Here is a 23,004-nt window from a genome sequence, read left to right as displayed (position 1 = left end):
TCTTCACTGGTGGTGCATTCATCCTTTTCATTTTTGATACTGGTAATTTGATTTTCTTTCTTTTTTTTAAATTAAATTAACCAAAGTTTTATCTATTTTATTGGTTTTTTCATAAAACCAGTTTAGTTCTATTTATTAGTTTTCTTAATTTTAATTTTATTCATCTCTCCTTTGGTTTTCAGTATGTCTAATTTGGTATTTAATTGGGGATTTTTAATTTGTTTTTTTTCTAGTTTTTAGTTCCATGCCCAATTTATTGATCTCCTCTTTCTCTATTTTATTCATGTAAGCATTTAGAGATATAAAACTTCCCCTAAGAACTGCTTTTGCTGCATTTCATAAGTTTGGGTGTGTGTCTCATTATTGTCATTCTTTTGGATGAAGTTATTGATTGTTTTTATGATTTGTTGTTTGACCCACTCATTCTTTAGCCTTAGATTATTTAGTTTTCAATTAATTTTTAGTCTATCTTTCCATGGCCCTTTATTACATATAATTTTTATTGCATCATGATCTGAAAAGGATGCATTCAATTTCTGCCTTTCTGCATTGGACTATTAGATTTTTATGCCCTACTAGATGGTCAATTTTAGTGTAAGTGCCATGTACCACTGGCACCATTCCCATTCAATTTTTTCCAGAGGTCTACTATATTTAACTTTTCTAAAATTCTATTCACCTCCTTACCTTCTTTCTTGTTTATTTTGTGGTTAGACTTATCTAGTTCAGAGAGGGGGAGGTTGAGGTCCCCCACTAGTATAGTTTTGCTGGAACTTCTCCTCTAAGAATCTGGATGCTATACCACTTAGTGCATATATGTTTAGTAATGATATCACTTCACTGTCTATGATGTCTTTTAGCAGGATGTAATTTCCTTCCTTATCTCTTTTAATAAGATTTATTTTTGCTTTTGCTTTGTCTGAGATCAGGATTACTACACCTGCTTTTTCTTTTTTAACTTCAGCTGAAGCATAACATATTCTACTTCAGCCTTTTACCTTTACCCAGTGTGTGTCCCTTTGTTTCAAATGTGTTTCTTGTAAACCACATATTGTAGGATTGTGGTTTTTAATCCATTATGCTATCTGTTTTCATTTTATGGGAGATTTCATTCCATTCACATTCAGAGTTATGATTACTATCTGTGTCTTTCTCTCCATCCTATTCCCTCCCCAATTTATGCTTTTCTTTCTTCTTTCTCCCTTTCGGTCCTCACTACTGTTTTGCTTTCAACTACCACCTCCCTCAGTCCACCCTACCTTTTATTAGCCCCCTCCCCTTTCTTCCCCTTTACCCTTACAACTACCCTCCTTTATATTCACTCCCTCCCTTTTCTATTCCTTTTCTCCTCCTACTTCTTATAGGGTAAGTTAGATTTATGTGCCCAACTGATTATGTTATTTCCTCTTTGAACCAATCTGATGAGAGTAAGGTTCAAACAATGCTCATCTCCTTCACTTCTTTCTCTCTACTGTAATAGGTTTTTGTGCCTTTTTGTGTCCCTGGTTTTTCCTGGGGTGATATTTTCTGGACTTTCAGAGGCCAGTAAGGGAGGATGAGAGCAACTTACTTCTTACTCTGCCATCTTGGCTCCCAGAAGCCAAGTCTACCTCTTTTAAATGGTGTCTAAAATAGGCTATAGTCTTGGATAACCTAAAACAGATTATCCAACAGTATCCCTTACTTTGGCCCTTGTGACACTGTAAAGCCACGTTTTTGAAGGTCTGTGACCATAAAAATCAGACTGAATGTTGCCTTTGGAGTCAACATAAGGGTGGTCAGACCAAATGACCATAAGCTTCTGGAGGAGCAAGCTCCCCAAAGTAACAACTCACTATAGGGTCTTAGAAAAGCAGTTGATCATGTTACTGGGTCCTAGCTGCTAGTGAATGAATGATGTACTGTTGGCCTTCATTTAGAGTTCAATAATACAAGCTGGCTGATGATGAGATAGGAAACCTCATCATTAAATGGAAATGTTACTTTCAAGATTGTTCTTGGCTAGGTCCCTTGGGTATTAGTGTCCTTTATGCACAGTTTGTGAATTTGCCTGAGACTGTGGTCTCCATTTCCAGCTCCAACAACCTGCCTCCTCTACTAGCTCAATTGGCTTATAAAGTTCTCAATCCTGAGGGATACCTTTAGCCAGATTCACCAGAAATTCTGTCTGTTATGGGAAACATGTCTATAGGAAGACTTACCTAAAGACAGATTGCTTTTATATATGGACCCATTGACCTTCTGTAGCCCTTCCTTATTCCATCCCCTATGCATTCATACATCTCCAGCCCCTTCACAGTGCTCCATACACTCTCAAGAAATGGCTGAGATCCTCCTCAATTAGCACATCTCCTTTCCTCTAAATTAAGAAAATCCATTCCTAGAAAGAGTTTGGGGAACCTAGGGGAAGAATTGCCCAGAGGTAGTTTAACTTGAGGGAAGTGAACTATGGTGACTGTGAATAACTATGGTGAGTGTGAATTAACTTGGAAAAAAAAGGAGATCCCTTAATCCTGAGTCTCTGGATGAAGGTGAGGGAGAATCTGTAGCCAACCTTAGGGAAGAAGAGACAGACCCCTACAAATGGGCAAAGTTTTAGCTTAACCTTTACCATTTTCTTCCCAAAGAGGAAGAGGATCTTTGTGATGGTACAGAAAACACTGATTAGGTGGTGGTATGTTATAAGTCTCAACATCAAGCTAGACCCCAGAATATGTCATATTTAAGAGTATCATGACCTCTTTGTTACTTTACTATAGATGAATGTAACCTATGGTGAGGATTGGTGACTGTGAAGAAAGTCCTAGAGAAGACTAATATGGAAACCAATAGCCTATCCTGAAGGCATAGTTACCAAGATGTGGGAAGAATATTTCTGTATATATGGACTTTTTTGTCAAAAAGCATTTATTAAGTATCTACTACATGATAATGATGATGATGATGATGATGATAATGAGCATTCATATAGTTTTAAGGCTTCCAAAGTGCCTTACATATGTTAACTTGTGCTAAGCAATGACAAGATCCATTATAATTAAAGGAAAGATTTTGAAAGCATGCTACTTAAAAGTGATATTGGCTTTGACTAGCAAAAAATGTAGAATTATACTTTAATGTGACATATGGCCATAGCTGAAAATCCATCAAGCAGCTGGGTTACAAGCAAATAAGTATAGCAGATAGTTTAGAACTTCCACCAGACAGCATGATGACAATATAAGTGAACCTACTTTCATCAAATCATCCACTTCTGCCTCATTTGTCTATGGGTGACTAGTGCCATCTTCCAACTGCAAGCATTTTCTCTGACTGTCATCATGCCTGCAACACTCTTCTTTTTCATCTCTGACTACTGGCTTCACTGGCTTCTTATAAGTTCCAGCTAAAATGTCTTCTTCTATAGGAAGTCTTTCCCAACCCCTCTTAATTCTGGTGCCTTCCTTCTATTGATTACTTCCTATTTATTTTGTATATAGCTTGTTTGTACATATTTGTTTCCTTGTTGTCTCCCACATTAGATTATGAGTTCCTTGAGAGCAGAGAATGTCTTTTTCCTCTTTTTTTTTTAATAAATCTCCAACATTTAGCACAGTACCTGGCACACAATAGGTGCTTAATATTTACTGGCTTATTGAACATTGTGAAAAGATACAAATTAATATTACCTCTAGTTTTTAGTGTATGGATTTCTATTGTATTGATTCTACAATGTAATTAATCTTATAATGTATTGATTTTTATAATTGAGACTGCACCAGCCTAAAGCCACCTTTGTATGTCCTTGAGTTGAGCTCATGAATTCAGATTTCCCTCTGAGTTAGTTTAAAGTTAAAATTAATGGGAAAAACTGTTATCTACCATACCTTCAACTTCTGGGAAAATATCAAGATATCTGGTGTTATCTTTAAGTACTGAAGCTATTGAACCTGAACTGTCCTTGCACCATTAAAGAAAGCCTTATTTTTAAGGTTTTAACAAACCTTCCTAGGCATCAGTGAGTCTGTTAACTCAGGTCCACTAATAAGGTCTATAATATGTAGATGGGTCCCATAAATCAATCAAGCATTCCTCTTTGACAGAGGGGTGATTACTATTCCCACATGGCTGCTAGCCTTGCTCTTCTTCATGTACACAATCATATTGTTTTCACTCCCATGATGCTACCAGCCCTGTAACCAATTGCATTGTTTTCCCCACCCAACTCTGTTCTTTGTCTCTTGTATTTCCTAAAACTTTGGAAAAGCTGATGAGTCCTACTTCAGGGTCTTTGATCATTGAGAGAGGCCATTGGCCCAATTTATTGGTTACTGCTAACCTAAATGATAAATTGTTCATGCTTAGACCATTGTCTCTCAGTTTACCTTAATTTTCAAACACAATTTTGTATACTGAGAGACCCATAGGGAGCAAGAGCATTTGACAGCCATTGCCAGGAGTCCAAATTCTGGATCAAGGGCAGTGAAAGTACCCAAAGTTGAGATCCCAGAGAAAGCTTAGAAAACAAAAGTAAGTAAAACCTGAAGACTGAGGCATCATCTTCCACAATTTGCAACTAGAACCTGACTCTAATAAAAAGCCACTAAAAATAATGATAACAATAATAACAATGAATAAGCAAAGGAGCAAGAACCCGACCATAGATAGCTACTATGGAGACAGAGAAGATCTGAGTTCATACTTAGAAGAGATTATAAAGCTAAAATAACCATTCCTACTTCAAAGAAAAATGTCAAATATCACAAGACCAAAAAAAAATTTAAAAATGACTTTAAAAATCAAATGAGAGTGGTCAAGGAAAAATTACAAAAAAAAAAGGGCAATCCAAGAACTTCAATAAAAATATGAAAAGAAATTCAACCAATTAGAAGAAGAGATCTAAAAATTTAAGGAAGAAAATAACTTTTAAAAAACTAAATTGGAGGGGAAGCTAGGTGGTTCAGTGGATAGAGCACTGGCCTTGGAGTCAGCAGGACCTGAGTTCAAATCTGACCTCAGACCAAATACTTGACACTTACTAACTGTGTGACCCTGGGCAAGTCACTTAACCCCAAATGCCTTAAAGAAAAACTAAAGTGGGCAAGTGGAAGCTAATGACTTTGTAAGACACCAAGAAACAATAAAACAAAATCAAAAGAATGAAAAAATAGAAGAGAATATGAAACATCTCATTAAAAAAACAACTGATCTGGAGAACAGATCAAGAAGAGACAATGTAAGGATTGTTGGACTACCTAAAAACTACCATAAAAAAAAACTCTTGTATAATATTACAGGAAATTATTAAGGAAAAGTGTCCTGAAGTACTAGAATGAAAGAGGAAAATAGAAATAGAAAAAATCTGTTGATTACCACCTAAAAGAGATCCAAAAATGAAAACTTACAGGAATAAAGCCCCTAGGTTAAGGAGAAAATATTACAAATATTACAGTCAACAAGAAAAAAAAATTATATATGGTGGAGCTACAGTCAAGACATCACAAGATCTAGCAACTTCTACATTAAAAAACTGAAAGGCTTGGAACATTATATTTCAAAGAGCAAAGGAGGTGGGCTTGAAATCAAGAATAACTTACCAAGCAAAGCTGAGTATAATCCTGAATGGACAAAATGAACATTTAATGAGTTGTAAGACTTTCAGATATTCATGACAAAAAGACCAGAACTCAATGGAAAATTTGACATATAATATCAAACACAAGAAAAAACATAAAGTAAACATTAAAGACCAATTATAAGGGACTCAATAGGCCAAAGTGTTTACTTCTTATATGGGAAAATGCTATTTGTACTCTTAAGATTGTTAACATTACTAGTTTGAAATATAATACATAGATAAAAGGCCTGTGGGTTGAATTGAATATGATAGGATAGTTTAAAAAATTAAATCGGATAGAGAGAGGTAAAATGGAATAATTATACAAATGAGACATGAATGGAGAAATGTTACAGTGGAAGTAAGTTGGGGTAGAGGGCTGGTAGTGCTAGAATCTTATTCACATCAGAATTGGGTTAAAGAGAGAATAGCATATACATCTGGAAGGGTATAAACATCTTCTAAATTTATAAAAAAAATAGGAGGGTGAAGAGACTTTTAGAATGAGGAAGAGACTTTTAGAGGGGTATATAGATCAAGAAGCTGGAGGGTGTGGAGAGAGAAGAAAGGAAGGACTCTAAGAGAGGAAAGTAGATTAAGGAATTAGGAGGGCAAGGCAGTGGTTAGAAATAAATTAGATATGTGAGGAGGGATAGGGTTAACAGAGGGACAAGGATAAATAGTGAGGAAAAATAGGATGGAGGGAAATACATAACCAGTAACTATAACTTTGAATGTGAGTGGGATAAATTCATCCATAAAATAGAAACAGATAGCAGAATGCATTAAAAATCAGAATCCAACAGCATGTTGTTTATAAGAAACAATTAAAAATGAGAGAGACACACAGAGTTAAAATAAAAGCCTAGAGTAGAATTTATTATACTGATGTAAGAAAAAAAAAAGCAGGGGTAGCAATCATGATCTCTGACAAAGTTAAAGCTAAAATAGATTTAATTAAAAGAGATTAACAAGGAAACTACATTATGTGTTACCAAAACTATTCAATATTTTTGTCTTTTAAATGGTAGCAATGGCAATAAAAGAAGAAAAAGAAATTGAAGGAATCAGAAGAGGAAATGAGATAAACTATCTTTTTGCTGATATGATGACATATTTAGAAAATCCTAAAGATTCAACTAAAAAGTTAGTTGAAACAAGTAATAATTTTAGCAAAGTAGAAAGCTATAAAATAAACCCATAAAAATCATCAGTATTTTTATATATCATCAAAAAACCCTGCAAGAAAAGAATTAGAGATAACTCACTTAAAATAACTCTAAACAGTATAAAATATCTGGGAATATACATCCCAAAAGAGACCAAGAAGCTACATGAACATAATTATGAAACATTCTTTCTAGAAATAAAGTCAGATTTAAATAATTGGAGGAATATTGTTTGTGTAGATAAAGCAAATATAATAAAATGATAATTTTATCTAAATAATTACTTATTCAATTCCATCACAATTAAATTACCAAAAATTTTCTTTACTATACTAGAAAAAATAATAACAAAGTTTATTTGGAAGAACAGTAGGTCAAGAATTTCAAAGAAACTAATGAAAAAAATGTAAACGTAAGAGGTTTAACAGTACTAGATCTTAAACTATATTATAAACCAGTAATTGTCCAAACTATCTGGTACTGGCTAAGAACTAGAAAGGTAGATCAGCAGAACAGAGAAGAAATGCAATACACAGTAGTAAATGATTATTGTAATCTTGTGTTTGACAAATGTAAAGATTTACATTTTGGGGATAAGAATTCATTATTTGGTAAAAACTTTTGGGAAAGCTGGAAAGCAGTCTGACAGAAATTGGGCATCTTAAACCATTTAGCAAGACAAGGTCAAAATGGAGACATGACCTAGATATAAAGGGAGATATCACAAGAAAATTAGATCATGGAATATATTCCCTATCAGACTTATGGACATGAGAAAAATTAATTAAACAAGAGATAGAAAGCATTGTGAGGTGTGAAATGGATAATTTCAATTACATTACATTAAAAAGGTGTTGTACAAATAAAACCAATGTAGCCTAGATTTGAAGGAAAACAGAAAATTGGGAGTAGGGGGAACAGAATTATAGACAGTCTCTCAAGCAAAGATCTCATTTCTCAAAAATATAAAGAACTTTGTCAAATTTAATAGAACACAAGTCATTCCCCAATTGATAAATAGTCAAAGGATATAAACATGCAATTTTTTGATGAAGAAATCAAAATTATATGGAGTCATATGAAACAATACTCTAATTTAAATCATTATTGATTAGAGGAATACAAATTAAAAGAACTATGAGCTATCATATTACACCTATCAGATTGGCTAAGAGATGGCCATCAATTGGGGGAATGGCTAAACAAATTGTGGTATATGATTGTGATGGAATACTACTGTGCTGTAAGACTGTTGTTGTTGTTGTTGTTATTGTTGTTTGTTTGTCCTTCATTCTCAAAGAGGATCAATGACAACAAGAAGGTGATGTCTTAACTTGCAAGTGAACTGGATTTGAGACAGAGTTGTGCACCAGCCTCACTCTCTCCTCCAGAGCCATCTGGGTCCAGTGGCAAGACATAGATCAAGATGATTGGAGATGGTCCAGGATAAACTGGAAGACCTTGACCATTTTAAGCTCAGGTCTTTCCCAACTCTCAGTTTATCTGAGGTAACACCCATTCAGTGATTGAGGCTAGGTAAGAAATGAGGCCAGAAATGGCCTATTTCTGTGCTATAAGAATCATCATAAGAAATGATGAGCTCACTGATTTTAGGGAAAAAAACATGGAAATACTTACATGAAATAACTAAAAGTGAATTGAGCAACACCAAGAGAACATTGTACATAGTAACAGAAATATTATCCTAAGAACAAGTTTAAATGACTAATTCATCTAGAGTGTCATAAATACTCAAACTAACTGCAAAGAATCTATGAAGGAAGATGCTATCTACCTCCAGAGAAAGAACTGATAAATATGTCTACAATATGGTTTTACATATATAAAAATATGTATATGTATACGTGTATGTGTATATATGTGTGTATGGGTGTGTGTTTAACTGTAGCCTTCTTTATGGTGGGGGTACGGTAGGGAGGGAGAAAAAAATAAAAAAGTACACAGCATAGAACAAAAAAAAAACTTGGAAGCACAGAAAAGCAGGATAGCTTTGAAAACAATGTGTCGCATTTATTACATAGGTTTTTTTTTTTAAAGTAAATGGTCTGAAATGAAAATCCTTGGTTTTATATTGAATCTTTTCTTTATGTCGTGCTGTGTACATGAAAATGTTTCTTTTTTTGGTCTTTTTGTATTTAAGTTAAAAATGAATAAAGCATTTAAAAATATTGAAAGATATAGTATATTGCCTTATACATATTTCCACAAAATAATATTGTGAGAAGTTTCCATCATATGCTGAACAACATTTTTATACTTTTGGTTTAATGTGTTAAAGAGTGAATGTGTAAATTGGTCATTAATTTAAACTAAAGAAAAAATGTACCAGTAAAAGAAAAATTATATTTGAGTGAGTGGTCCTAAATATGACGGAATAATTGAAGTAGTTCCTTTTCCACATCTCTAAAAACTCCTGATATTTGCCTTTAAATGTTAATATCAAACTAATGGACACTCAAAATATGCATCATTTCAGTGCAGTCTCCCAAGGTATTCTTGGAGTGAGACCAGAGATTTGAAATGTACCATTATTTGTGTTCCAAAAGCTCTCTTAAGGTCAAAAGTCCTACTCATAATGCTTAATTCACTTAGTATTAAGTGGGACAAAATGATCTATTGTGATTATGCTCTTTAACCCCATTTAGTTACAAAGCTATGGCATTCTACCATTTTTTAGCAATTGATAGGGCAATCGTTCTTAAGTTTACTCCAGTCAGCTCACTCTCATTATTTCCTCTGCCAAATATTTCTTTGCCTATCCTTTCTTTCTGTTTAAATTTTATTCATCTTTCAAGATTTATCTTAAGTTACTCTTTGCTTCTATGAAGCCCTCTACTATATAAGTAACCTTGGCAAGTCATTTTCTCCTTCAAGGAAGGCATCTTCTTCATCTATAAAAAGAGTGAATTGGACTAGATGACTTAAAAGATCTTATGACCTATTCAGATTTACACTAATGTAATGATAAAGAGCTAGCCTCAGGGTTAGGAAGCCCTGGGTTCAAATCCTGCCTTGTCAAATCCTGACACATACTGGTTGCACGACCCTGGGTAAGTCATTTAACTATGACCCTAGGCAAGTCAAAGTACTCTAAGCAATTCTCTAAGTCTATAATTCACAGAGAAGGTATTAATCTGCACTGCCAGAGGCAGTTTCCTCACCTGGAGGTTCTCTGTATCAATGTAATCACAGACAGGTCTCTCTTCCTGTCCCCAGTGATGCCATGATTTTTTTTTTTTGGCGTATTATTACCAACATTACTAATCAATCATCAATTAAGACTAGATGATCTCTGAGTGCCTTTCCAGCTTTTGATTTTATGATTCTTTGATCCTAATTTGCCCCAAATTTCTATAGAATGTATTATTGTATAGAATGTATTATTAATGTATCCAACAAAATCTATCGTGTTAAACTAAATTAATTGTGTTTAATCAAATTATATTATTATGGTAAACTCCCCCCTCCCCAACTATACCATAAGAAGCAGTTTGGTGTAAGTAAAGAAAATGTAAGAGTTGTAGATGAATGGACCTGAGTTTCCATCCCAGTTCATCTGGATAAGTTGCTTTACCTCCCTGGATCTTAGTTTTCTCACCCAGAAATTGAAGACTTGTCAGAGATAGAGAGGATCACAGGAGATAAAATGAATAATTTTGATTATATAAAATTAAAAAGTTTTTAAAATAAAACCCATGCAGCCCAAAGTAAAAGAAATGTGGGAAACTGGGGGAAAAACTATAGCAAGTTTCTCTGATAAAGGTCTCACTTCTCAAATGTATAGGGAACTGAACCAAATGTATAAGAATAAGAAATGCCCCCCCCAGCTGATAAGTTTGGTCAAAGGATATGGATATGAAGAGGTAGTTTTTAGAGGAAGAAAGAAAAACTATCAATAGTCATACAAAAATGCTCTAAATTAGTAATAATGAGAGAAATGCAAATTAAAATAACTCTGAAATGCTGCCTCATAACTAACAGATTAGCTAAGATGAGAAAAAAAGAAAAATGACAAATGCTAGAGGAGATATATAGAAAAATATCATCAGTGTACTTTTGGTGGAACTGTGAAATGGTCCAACAGTTCTGGAGAACAATTTGGAACTATGTCACAAAGGCTATAAAACTGTGCATACCCTTTGACCCAGCAATACTGTAACTATATCTATACTCCAAGGAGTTCATATCCTATGTACAAATATGTATGTAACAGCTCTTTTCATGGTGGTAAAGAATTGGAAACTGAGGAGATGCCCACCAATTGGGAAATGGCTGAACATTTATAATCTATGATAGTGATGGAATACTATTGTGGTATAAGAAATGGTGATGGAAATGTCTTCAGAAAAACTCTGGAAAACTTATATGAACTGATGCAAAGTGAAGTGAGCAGAACAAGGAGAACCATGTACACACTAACAGCAATATTGTAATGATAATCAGCTATGAAAGACTTAGCAACTCTGATCAATACAATGATCCACCTCCATTCCAAAGAACTCATAATAAAAAATGTTACTCCAAAGAGAGAACTGATGGTCTCTGAGTGTAGATTGAAGTGTATTTTTCCTCTTTCTTTATTTTTCTTACTTTTTTTCTCAATAAATTTAATTTATTGAGATTTGTATTTGATTTGGATATGGAGGTTTGGTTTGCAGGACTTCATATGTATAATGGGCATCACGTTCTTGACTTCCCATTGGGTTGTGGCAGGGGTGGAGAGAGGAAGAGAATTTGAAACTGAAAATAACAATTTTAAACATAAAAAAACTTCTGGAAAAATTATAAAGTGGTATTGAAGAAATTAAATTTAAATCAACACCTCATATCTTACATATATGTATATGTGTGTGTGTAAATGTATACACACACACATATGTGTATATATATATATATATATATATATATATATATATATATGGTCCAAATGAGTATGTGACCTACATAAAAAGGTCACATCATAAACAAATATGGAGAATTAAGGGAAAAGTTACCTATCAGCTATAGGAATGAAGAGAATCACTGAAGAAAAATGGATAATTTTGATTACATAAAATTAAAAATACTTTCATACAAACAAATCTAATAAAGCTAATGTTAAAAGGGAAACAATCAACTGGGGAAAAATCTTTACAGCAAGTTTCTCTGATAAAAATCTCATTTTCAGGAAACTGATTCAAATTTATAAGAAAAAGAGCCATTTCCCCAATTGACTTCTCAAGGGAAGAAACTGAGGCTATCTATAGCCAAGTGAAAAAAATGTTGCAAACCACTATTAGTTAGGGAAATACAAATTAAAGTAATTCTGAGATTTTTATCTTATACCCCTCAGAGTGGCAAAGATGACAAAAAAAGGAAAAATGATCAGTGTTGAAGGGGCTGTGGGCAAACAAGCACATTTATGAGCTATTGGTAGACCTGTGAATGGGTAAAACCATTCTGGAAAGAAATTTGTAATTATACACAAAAATTTACTAAACAGAGCATGCCCTTTGACCCAGATATATCACTGTTGGGCCTATAGCCAAAAAAATATCAAAGAAAGAGGAAAAGTTCTTTATGTACAGAAACATTTACAGTAGCTCTTTTTGTTGAGGTTAAGAAAAATGGAAACAAAGAGAATGTCCATGAACTGAGGAATGGTTGAGATATAGATACAGATATATGGATATATAATGCAGAGATCATATTTATATACATATATGTATATTTACATACATGTGTATGTGTGTGTATGTGAGTGTGTGTATAATTAATTGTTGTATATAAATGTGACAGAGTAGTATCATGCTGTAAGTCATGAGGGAAACAGATGATTTCAAAAAGACATGGAAAGATTTCTTATGAACTTATGGAAAGTAAAGTAAACAGAAACAGAAGAACAATCTAAAAATGAACAATTTTGAGGACTTTTATAAACTGAGGAAGGATGAAATGAGCATAACCAGAGAACAATTTATACAACAATAACAATATTATTTAAAAAAAAAACTTTGAAAGCTGTAAGAACTACCATCAATACAAAGACCTTCATGATTCCAGAAGACAAATGATGAAACATACTATCCATGACAGAGAAATAATGGATTTAGAATGTGGAATGAGACATACACATACATCTATATGTGTATATGCATATGTATGTGTGTACATATATACATATAATACATATACACACATATATACAGTAATTGAGGGAATTTGTTTTGCTTGATTGCATATTTGTTACAAGAATTTGTTTTCTTTTTCTTTTCCCCAGTTGAGTAGAATAGAGAAGTGGCGGGCTACTATAGAGTGAAATGTTGCATGTCCTTTCAGATAAGGTAACTGTATTATTAATTTACTTAATTGTTTCACCATATTACAAAAGACTTTTCATGAAATACAATATGTATTTTTAATGCAAGAACAAAACACATCAATAACTTTTTAAAATTGTAGTGAATCCATTCAGCATGGCTTTATAATAGTCCAGCTCTCTTCAGTAGCACACGAATAAGCTCAAATGAGGTAGAAGGTGATTTCTAGGTACTGAACTGTCTTCACCAGTTTCTATGGGGAGGTGGTGGTGTGATTTGACTCTCTTGGCACACTCTGCTTGCTGTCTCTCTCAGGATGCCTTGCTGTTTCATGTTGCATGACTTGTTTCACAGTCCCTCTCCTACAGCTATCATATAGATTCACAGCTCTTAGAAAAGCAGGTAGTGAGTATTATTTTTCTTTTGCATCTTCCTCAGTGCCTAACACAATGCTTTACAGATAGTAGGCCCACAAGGTGTGTTTGTTAAATTAAGTTGAAGGAATTAAGTCTCGAGGTGAAAATTAGTTACTCAACTTATTTAGCTACATGAGGTTTTGGTCTAAATGAGAAATGAAAAGACACCAAAAGGTACCTGGAGTCATAAGAAAGAAGGTAGACCTCTACTCCTTTTGCTAACCACAACTCCCTATCTTTTCATTTCTTCCTGTGTCTCATCCTTCTTAAACCTATGCTTCATCTTTGTCACAGTCTTCACTCTCCTTACCCACTCTGATTTTCCCAGGCAATCTTCTCTGTATGGCTTCAGTTTCCTCTTTGAAATCTTGATGATAGAATTAATCAGTTCAACTTTATATTGTTCTTTATCCTTGAATCTCTTGCCCCCTGGTCCTATCACTACTTATTCCCTTTATAAATTTCATTCTCTACTCCCACTCATCTGCTATTGCTGATTGCTCATTCCATTCTCTTCTCAGGTCCTTTGAATCCATATTCTGACCCCAAGATTGAAGTGAAACCCTATTTTCTAAAATTGCCAACAATCTTTTCAAATTAAATCCAGTGGACTTTCCTCAGATTTCATCTTTCTTGACCTCTCAGAAGCCTTTGAAACTGTTGACTACCCTCTTTGCTTCGATACTTTCTACTTTCTTTTTTCTGTCATTCCCCTCCTCTTTCCAGTTCTTCTTCTTCCTATTTGTTCTTTCCTTTTCATATTTTTGCTTGATCACTGGTCACGCCTAGTTTCCCTTGCTTGGACATGCTCCATGATCCTACCGTAGATCTTCTCTTTTCTCTCCAAATTCTTTCTTGATTATTGAATCAACTCCCATGGTTAATCACCTATGATATCCACATATCTAGGATTAATCTCCTGAGCTCCAGTCCCACATAAAAAGAATTTAAGATAATAGGATCATAGATTTAGAGCTATAAGAGACCTTAGAAATCACAGTCCAACTCCTTCACTTGACATATGAAGAAAATGAGGTCCCATAAAAGTCAAGAAGTTTAATTAAAGGTAACACAGGCAGTGTGTAATAGAGCCAAATAAAGAGCCAAAGTCTTGTGACCCCAGATACATCACTCTTTCCACGATTTCACATTGCACCAACCACCTTTGGACAACTCTTCTTGGATGTCTCATAAGCACCTCAAATTCAACATGTTCAGAATAGAACATATTATCTTTTCCAAAATCTACTCATCCTTATTTCTACTGAGGGCATCACTATCCATGCAGTACCCAGAGTCATCCTTCATCCTTTAACTTTCTTTCTTGACCATATCCAATTATTTGCCAATCCTGTAGATTCTACCTCTCCAGTGCCTTTCTCAACTGGTGCCTTCTTTCAATTCACACAGTCACTACCCTAGTTCAGACTTTGAATATATCTTGACCAGACTATTATTGTAAAAAAAAAAACAACTCCTAAATGGTCTCACTGAAGCACCTCCCCTCTCTTATTCATTTTCTACATAGATGTCAAACTTCGTTGCTCAAGTGCCATGTTAACCCCTACTCAGAAAACTTCAGTGGCCTCCTAATCACCTCTAGAATGAAATACAAACTTCTTTGTTTGTCATTTAAAGCTCTACATAATCTGGCTCCAACCTAGAATTCCAGACATTTCACATTGTTCTTATACACTCTACATCATAATCAAACTGGCCTAACTTTTATTCCCCATAATTAGTATTCGCTCCCCTACCTTTATCCTTTTGCATGGAGAAGGTGATATTCCCACCTGGAATGCATTTTCTCCTTATCTTCTCCTTTAGGAATTTCTAGCCGCTTTCATGATGTAGTTTAATTGTCCCTTTCCTCAAAATGCTTTCCTCATTTCTCTCTGTTGTTAGAGCTGTTCCCATTATCCTCTCCCTCACAACCCTGGCTACACAATTATATTGTACTATATTATGAATAATGGATTTCTCATTTAGTTAGCAATAGGTTTATACATGGATGGTTAGATCATAACTAGATCCCTGCTTTCTTACAGCTCTAAAATCATTAGGGATATGAATCAACAACTCCTCTGGTCAGAAATAATTACATAATTTCCTCACTTTGATGTATTTAGTTCAATAAAACTACAACTAAAGAAAAGCCTTAGAGGAAATATCTCATCTTATTCCATTATAATCATGTTTGTGTCCTAAGTGAATAGCTAAATGAAAGGGACATACTGGAATCATTCATTTGCAACACCAAATTAGCAAATTGAATGATTTTGGTGTGTTCACAGACTAATTGATTAAATCATGTAACTTCAAAAGGGGCATCCTGTCATACAGCTGCTCCATCAGATGGGAAGAGAGAAAATGCAGTCTGAATATGTGATTGCGCATGAAGGGGAGTTTGGGGGACTAGAGCAGAAACCACATGACCAAATGACCAAATACTTATTTCATCACTCTTATAGTTTTTAAAAATCACATTTCCATTAGGAATAGAGTTTACATCAGGAATCATAGTATGGTAAGCAAAAAGAGGGAAGTGATACTTTTCTAGCTCCATTAGCTCACCATGTAATCTTGGACATGTTGCTTTATTTCTCTGGATCTCACTTTTCCCATTGCTAAAGTGGTAAGAAGTTGAATAATAACAATAATAATGACAATAATGAGAATGAGGATATACCTCAAGTTTATGTAGCATATTACTGCATAAACACATTTTTATGAAAGAGGAATCACATAAATATAAACTTTCCTAGATGGACAAGATGTCAGTAGTTATGTAATCTAATCCTTTGCATGGGGTAGACTCACCAAAAATATTCTCCTTCCACAACATACCCATTCAGCTTTCACTTGAAGTCCTCTAATATGGAGGAAAACCTCTACCTCCTGAACAATATCATCCCACTTTTTAATAAAAGTTTGTACATCAAGCATGAATCTGCCCTCCTACAATTTATATCCATTGCTCCTAGTTCTGCTCTCTGGGACCATAAATAGAAGAAGCATAATCTTTTTACATAATAGTTATTCAAAGACTTGGCATTAAAGAACTACAGCTGAGCTCACAGAGGCTAGAATCTGACACTACTCCTTGTTTTGTACTCAGCCACTAACTGTGTGGACTGGGTTAAGTTCTCTGGAAACCTGATCTCTAATTAGGGGGATTAGGCTCCCTACGCTCATAATTTTTCACTCAGCTCATTCATAACCCAGTCCCTTCTTACTTTGCCAGTCTTCTTACAATTTATTCCCCTCTACATACCCAAGTTCTATTAACAATTGTTAATCAGTTGATGAGAAACAGCCCCAAAGTTTTCATTGGATAGACTCTAGAGGTAGTTAAAGAATATCATTGCATGCTCTGTATAACCCATCAGGAAGGGTAAATATGAGCATGATCTTTACTCATGTTAAGCTTGAAAATAGCTATCATGTCCTTAACTTCTGTTTGCATCAGTTTACTCAACAGTAAAATGGAGATAATAATAGTACCTACTTCACAGGGTTGTCATGAGGATCAAATGAAATAATCTTTGTGAAGCACTTAACATATTGCTTGGCACATAGTAGGTTCTATAACAATTCTTATTTCTCTCCCTTCCTTGTGTTTTCCCCTTCCCTCAATATCACATAAGTAGTAAGCAGTTTATCTGGGATTCAAACTCAGTTCTTCTTACTCCATATACAATGAAAGGTCAGCCAAGCATGCAACACCTAGAGTTGGGACCAGTCTTATTGAACAAAGGCATGGGTCAAATGGTCGGGCAGAGTCCAAGGCCAACACCAAGATGTGCAAAGGATGGCTAGAGTGATCAATCAAAGGATAAGCTTCATACCAATCACAGAGAAAAGTCCTGGTTACAAGTTAGGCTTGTAAGACATGTCTACAATTCACCATCTCTGACAATGAACAATCATAAAACATCTGTCATTTACTCAATGGAAGGAAAATTAACTAATAGCAATCTTCATGGTACTGTACTAAAAATATTGGGAGAGACAAATACATGTCTCTTGACCTACAGGTGACTTATTGAAGTCCTGGAGTACTATATAAGAATTGGACAAGTTCAATTTCCTTTGATTATTTTTAGTTATGTAGTAGGCACTTAATAAATATTTGATTGGTGGAAATGTGCATCTTGTGCTATATTTTTTCCAGAAGCATTTGTGAAGTTTTTTTAAAGGAAAATGTCAAATTAATGCCATTTCTCCCATTCACTCTGCTCACTCTGAAAAGTAAAATCGAGCTTAAAGAGATGCAGACTTTTTTTTCTTCCAAAGATCTTTCTCATTCTTTTTGATGTGCTAATTATTATGTCATATTATAATATATATGGGTGTGTATATGTATGTGTGTATATGTGTTTGTGTGTGTATAAATATAACCCTTAAGCTCATTTATTCTTTCTCTAGCCTTAATTTAGATTAAACTAAAATAACTGAAGAGGCAAAGCACTGTGTTACAAGAGAAGACTGAGAGTGAAACAGTCAGACAAATATCATAGATAGTTCAAAAGTTCATCAGCTTCAATCGTATTCCTACTTGAGGATTGAAACATTAGAGGATAGAAGGAATAAGAGGGGCAATATGATTTGGTAGGAACAATAAAGGACTTGGAGTCAGAAGACCTTAGTTAAATATTATTTAGTATATACTAGACCATGGTCAGGTCACTTAATTTCTTCAGGCCTCAGTTTCCTTATGTGTAAAATGATTTCTAAGTTTCCTTCCAGCAATAAAATTATTTGATTCTAAGAGGTATAAGAAAATTCTGCAAAAATGAGACATCAAAGATATAGAAGGAAATCAAGAAGGTAATGTTAGTTAAAGAGCAAGTGTCACCATTTTCTTCTTGCCACAAAGAAGTCAAGAATGATAATTAAAAAAAGGCTATTGGATGTGATGGTTGGGATTACAATAGTTAAATCCTACTTCAGTAACTGATGTATGAAGACAGATTTTCCTACTGAATGCTAAGGTTATGCTGACAAAGCCCTAAAAAGAGGAGACTTGGTAATTATTTAGTCTTAACATAATTAAGTATAGATATATAATATGGAACCCCAAAATTCTCTGAGCATTTGTGCTTATTCAGTTTGTCTATGTACAACTGATCAAATTTGGATAACTGCCATACATTTTATTAGGATATTAAGGGAAGAGCAAAATATTTTATAATAATTCTTTGATGGTTATTATATAGTAGGATCTTATGGATTAGTTAACTAATACTATGTGAATAGACTGCTCAGCCTAGAGTCAGAAAGATCCAAATTTACATCCAGTGTCAGACACTTATTAGCTGTGTGACCCAGGGAAAGTCACTTAACCTGTTTTCCTCAGTTTCCTCAACTATAAAATTTTTATGTTTTTTTTATTCTCTATTTTTTTCCCCTTGTACTCCTCAATATCTCCTCTTTTCTGCTTATTTTACACTTTTAGTTGTTGGCTTCCTAATTTTTTTACATGTATATTCAGTTCCTTAATTCTGCTTTTTTAAAATTTTGCTCATTTATGTTTGTAAGGATATGATTTTTCCTCTGAGTATTGCTCTATACATATCCCAGAAATTTTGGTACGTTGTTTGATCACTATTGTATTCTTTTACATAATTATGATTTCTGTGATTTATTCTTTGACCCACTCATTAGGATTTTCTTGTTAAGTCTTCATTTGGGTCCATAGTCTTTGTTTGTTGTTCCTGAACTAATAATTATTTTTATTGTTACAGTAAGTAAAGGACGTATTAACTATATCTGCCTTTTTATATTTGTTTGCTATGTCTCTGTGCTCTATTTTGTTAATTTTTTATAAAAGTTCCATGTGATGCTGAGAGATATGTACATTATTTTGCTGTCCCATTTAGAATAATCCGTAAGTATTTTAGCTAGTTTCTCCAGGAATTTGTTCAGTTCCATTTGTTTCCTTTTATTTATTTTCCTGTTAAACTAACCCAAATTGAAAGAGGGATATTAAAGTCTTCTGTCATTTTTTGTGATTGTCCATGTTTTCTCAAAGCTCAGATGTTTCCTTTATGAATTTGAATGCTAAAGCATTTGTGGCATATATGGTTTTAGTCATAGTAGTTTATTGTCTGTTATTCATTTGAGCATAATGTAATTTCATTGTTTACTCTTTTTTATTTTTGACTGTTTATTTTTGCTTTGTCAGATAGCATTGCAATACCAGCTTTTTTGGATTCCTTTGCTCCATAGCAATTTTTTTTATCCCTTCAGTTTTATTTTGTGTATGTGTTTGTTTTGTAAATGTTTCTTGTAAGCAACAGATTGTAGGGTTTAGTTTTCTTATCCAATCTGTCACTTTTGTTTTACTGTATTGTTTAATCCATTCACATTTAAAGTTATGAGTTTTAGTCTATATATTTATTTATCTGTATCTAATATTGTTTTTTAAGTTATGATTTTTCCTTTCTTCCCCTGTAAACAATTACCTTACCTTAAACTTTTTTAAGGTGACCTTTTTTCCACTGGCTCTCTTTTCCTCATTCCTGATCCCTTCCTCTCATTTGTTAACCCTTTGGGATTTTGTTTATTAGCTCTATTTTTTCTCCTGCTTTTATCTGGTTGCAAAATTTTTTTATCTGGTTATCTGGTTTTCTTCCCCTCTCATTTAGTCAAGTTGATTCACCCTTCCTCTCCTCTCCTTCAACTAGTCTTACTCATTAGGTTTTCTTTTCTATGCAAATAAGTTATTTTTAACCTTCCATTTATTTATTTACCTTTAATATTTTTTGAATTCCAAATTATCTCCCTCACTTCCACATTCTTCACTCATTGAAAAGCAAGCAATATGGTATCAATAATACATTCGAAATCATGCAAAATATATTTCCTATTAGCCATATTTTTTTAAAAAGCAAGAAAAATAAATTGAGACAATTTTATTTCAATTTGCACTCAGATTCATCAGTTCTCTCCATGGAGGTGGATGGCATTACTTTTCATCATGAGTTAATTTCTTTTTTTATATAATTTTGACTCTGTTCTACCCTCAGTACATATTTGAGAAATGAGGCTTTTATTAGAGAAACTTGATGTAAACATTTTTGATATTACTTCATTGTCTATGGTGCCTTTTAGCATAATGTAATTTCCCTGATTATCTCTTTTAATTAGGTCCATTTTTGCTTTTGCTTTGACTGAAATCATGATGCAACTCCTGCCTTTTTCACTTGAGCTGAAACATATTAGATTCTGCTTCAGCCCTTTATTTAACTCTATGTGTGTCTTTTGTTTAAAATATTTCTCTTATAAATAACATATTGTTGGATTCTCATTTCTATTCCATTCCACTATCTGCTTTCCTTTTATGTATAAGTTTATCCCATTCACATTCACAGCTATGGTTACTAACTGTGTACTTCTTTCCATCTCATTTTCCTCTGTTTCTTCCTCTCCCTCTGCCTCCTTCTTTCTTGTCCCTCCTCAAAAGTCTATTTTTTCTTCTAACTACTGCCTCCCTTAATCCACCCTTCTTTTTATCCTCCTCTTTCTCTTATCTCCTTCTCCTCCTATTGGGAAAGTCGAATTTCTGTACATAACTGAACTTGTGTGTGTGTGTGTATGTGTATTTTTGCCTCTCTAAACCAATTACAATGAGAGTAATGTATAAGCCTTAGCCACACACACACACTCCATACTCTCCATTTAAAAGTTCTTCCTTGCACACCTCTTTTACGTGAGAAAATTTGCTCCATTTTGTCTCTCCCTTCTTCCAGTGTATTTATCTTCCTCATCCCTTCATTTTTCTTGGAGACCATTCCAACAGAATCAGCTCACACCCCTGACTTCTGTCTATGTAAACTCCTTTTAACTGCCCTAATAATGATAAAGTTCTTAGGAATTATGAGTATTATCTTCCCATAAAGTAATGTAAACAGTTTAACTTTACTGAGTCCTTTATGATTACACTTCTGTGTTTACCTTTTTATGCTTTTCTTGAGTTGTGTTTGAATGTCATATTTTCTGTTTAGCTCTGGTCTTTTCATTAGGAATGTTTGAAGTTCTCTATTTAATTAAATATCAATTTTTTCCTCTGAAAGATTATACTCAATTTTGCTGGGTTGATTATTGTTGGTTATAATACTAGTTCTTTTGCTTTCCAGAATATCATATTCATATATGCATATAGGTGTATGTATATATACATTCTGGAAATATATATTTTGTACATGTATCATATTTGTATCATATTCTACTTCTTTAATGTGAAAGCCACTAAGTCTTATGTTGCCCTGTGTTTTCATTACATGTGAATTGTTTCTTTCTGGCTGCTTGAAGTATTTTCTCTTTGACCCGGGAGATCTTGCTGGGAGTTTTCATTTAGGGAGCAGCAGGAGATCAGTGGATTCTTTCAATTTCCTTCAGTTTCTATTTTATCCTTTGGATTTAATCTATCAGAGTAGTTTTCCTTGATAATTTCTTGAAAGATGATGTCCAGGTTCTTTTTTTTGATCACGACTTTTTGGTAGTCCAATAATTTTGAAAATATCTCTCCTTATTTTCCAGGTCAGTTGTTTTTCTGATGAGATATTTCATATTTTCTTGTATTTTTTTCATATTTTTAGATTTTGTTTGATTGATTCTTGATGTCTTATAGAGTCATTAGCTTCCACTTGCCCCATTTTAATTTTTAGGGAATTATTTTCTTCTGTCAGATTTTGTACCTCTTTTTCCATTTGGCCAATTTTGCTTTCTTTTCAGGGGATTTTTGTGCCTCTTTTAACATTAGACCAATTCTGTTTTTTAAGGTGGTGTTTTCTTCAGTATTTTTGTGCCTATTTTTATCAAGCTGTTAATTCTCTTTTCATAATTTTCTTTCATCCTTCTCATTTATTTTCCCCATTTTCCTCTACCACTCATCTCTCTTTCTCTTTTTTTAAACTTTTCCAGGAATACTTATTGGGTTTGGGTCCAATTAACATTTTTCTTTGGGGCTTTCTTTGTAACTGTTTTCACCTTATTGTCTTCTTCTGGGTTTATGGGTTGGTCTTCTCTGCCACAATATTAGCTTTTTGTGGTCAAATTAATTTTTTTTGTTTGCTGACTTTTCCAGCTTATTTCTTGACTTTGAACTTTATGTTAAAGTTGGGCTCTGCTCACCTGAGGGTGGAGAGGCACTGTCCCAAGCTTCAGGCTTTTTTTGTGCTCCTGATTTCAGAGCTAGTTGTGAGGGTCTGCATGTTTTTGTTGCTTCCAAAGTGATGTGATCCTGGAATAGGCAAGGTTACTGCTTTCCTGGTCTGTGTTCTATCTGACTAATTGTCTGACTGCCTTACCATCTCTGGACTGAGAGCTCCCAAAGCTTTTTCTTGGCCACTGTTGACACCACTAAAAAAAGTGGTGGCAACTCCAGAGAGGACCCCACTCTGATGCCACATATTTCTCCTGCCAACCTCTTAAGTTTTCTTAGGCTGGAAAAAAAATGTCACAACCTGACTCTGTTGGCTCTGACACTCCAAAATTTA

This window comes from Vombatus ursinus, unplaced genomic scaffold, assembly GCF_900497805.2.
Source record: "Vombatus ursinus unplaced genomic scaffold, bare-nosed wombat genome assembly UNPS02014924.1, whole genome shotgun sequence".
Lineage (NCBI taxonomy): Eukaryota > Metazoa > Chordata > Mammalia > Diprotodontia > Vombatidae > Vombatus > Vombatus ursinus.
The sequence above is the reverse complement of the archived record's forward strand: the minus strand, read 5'-3'. Positions refer to the sequence as shown.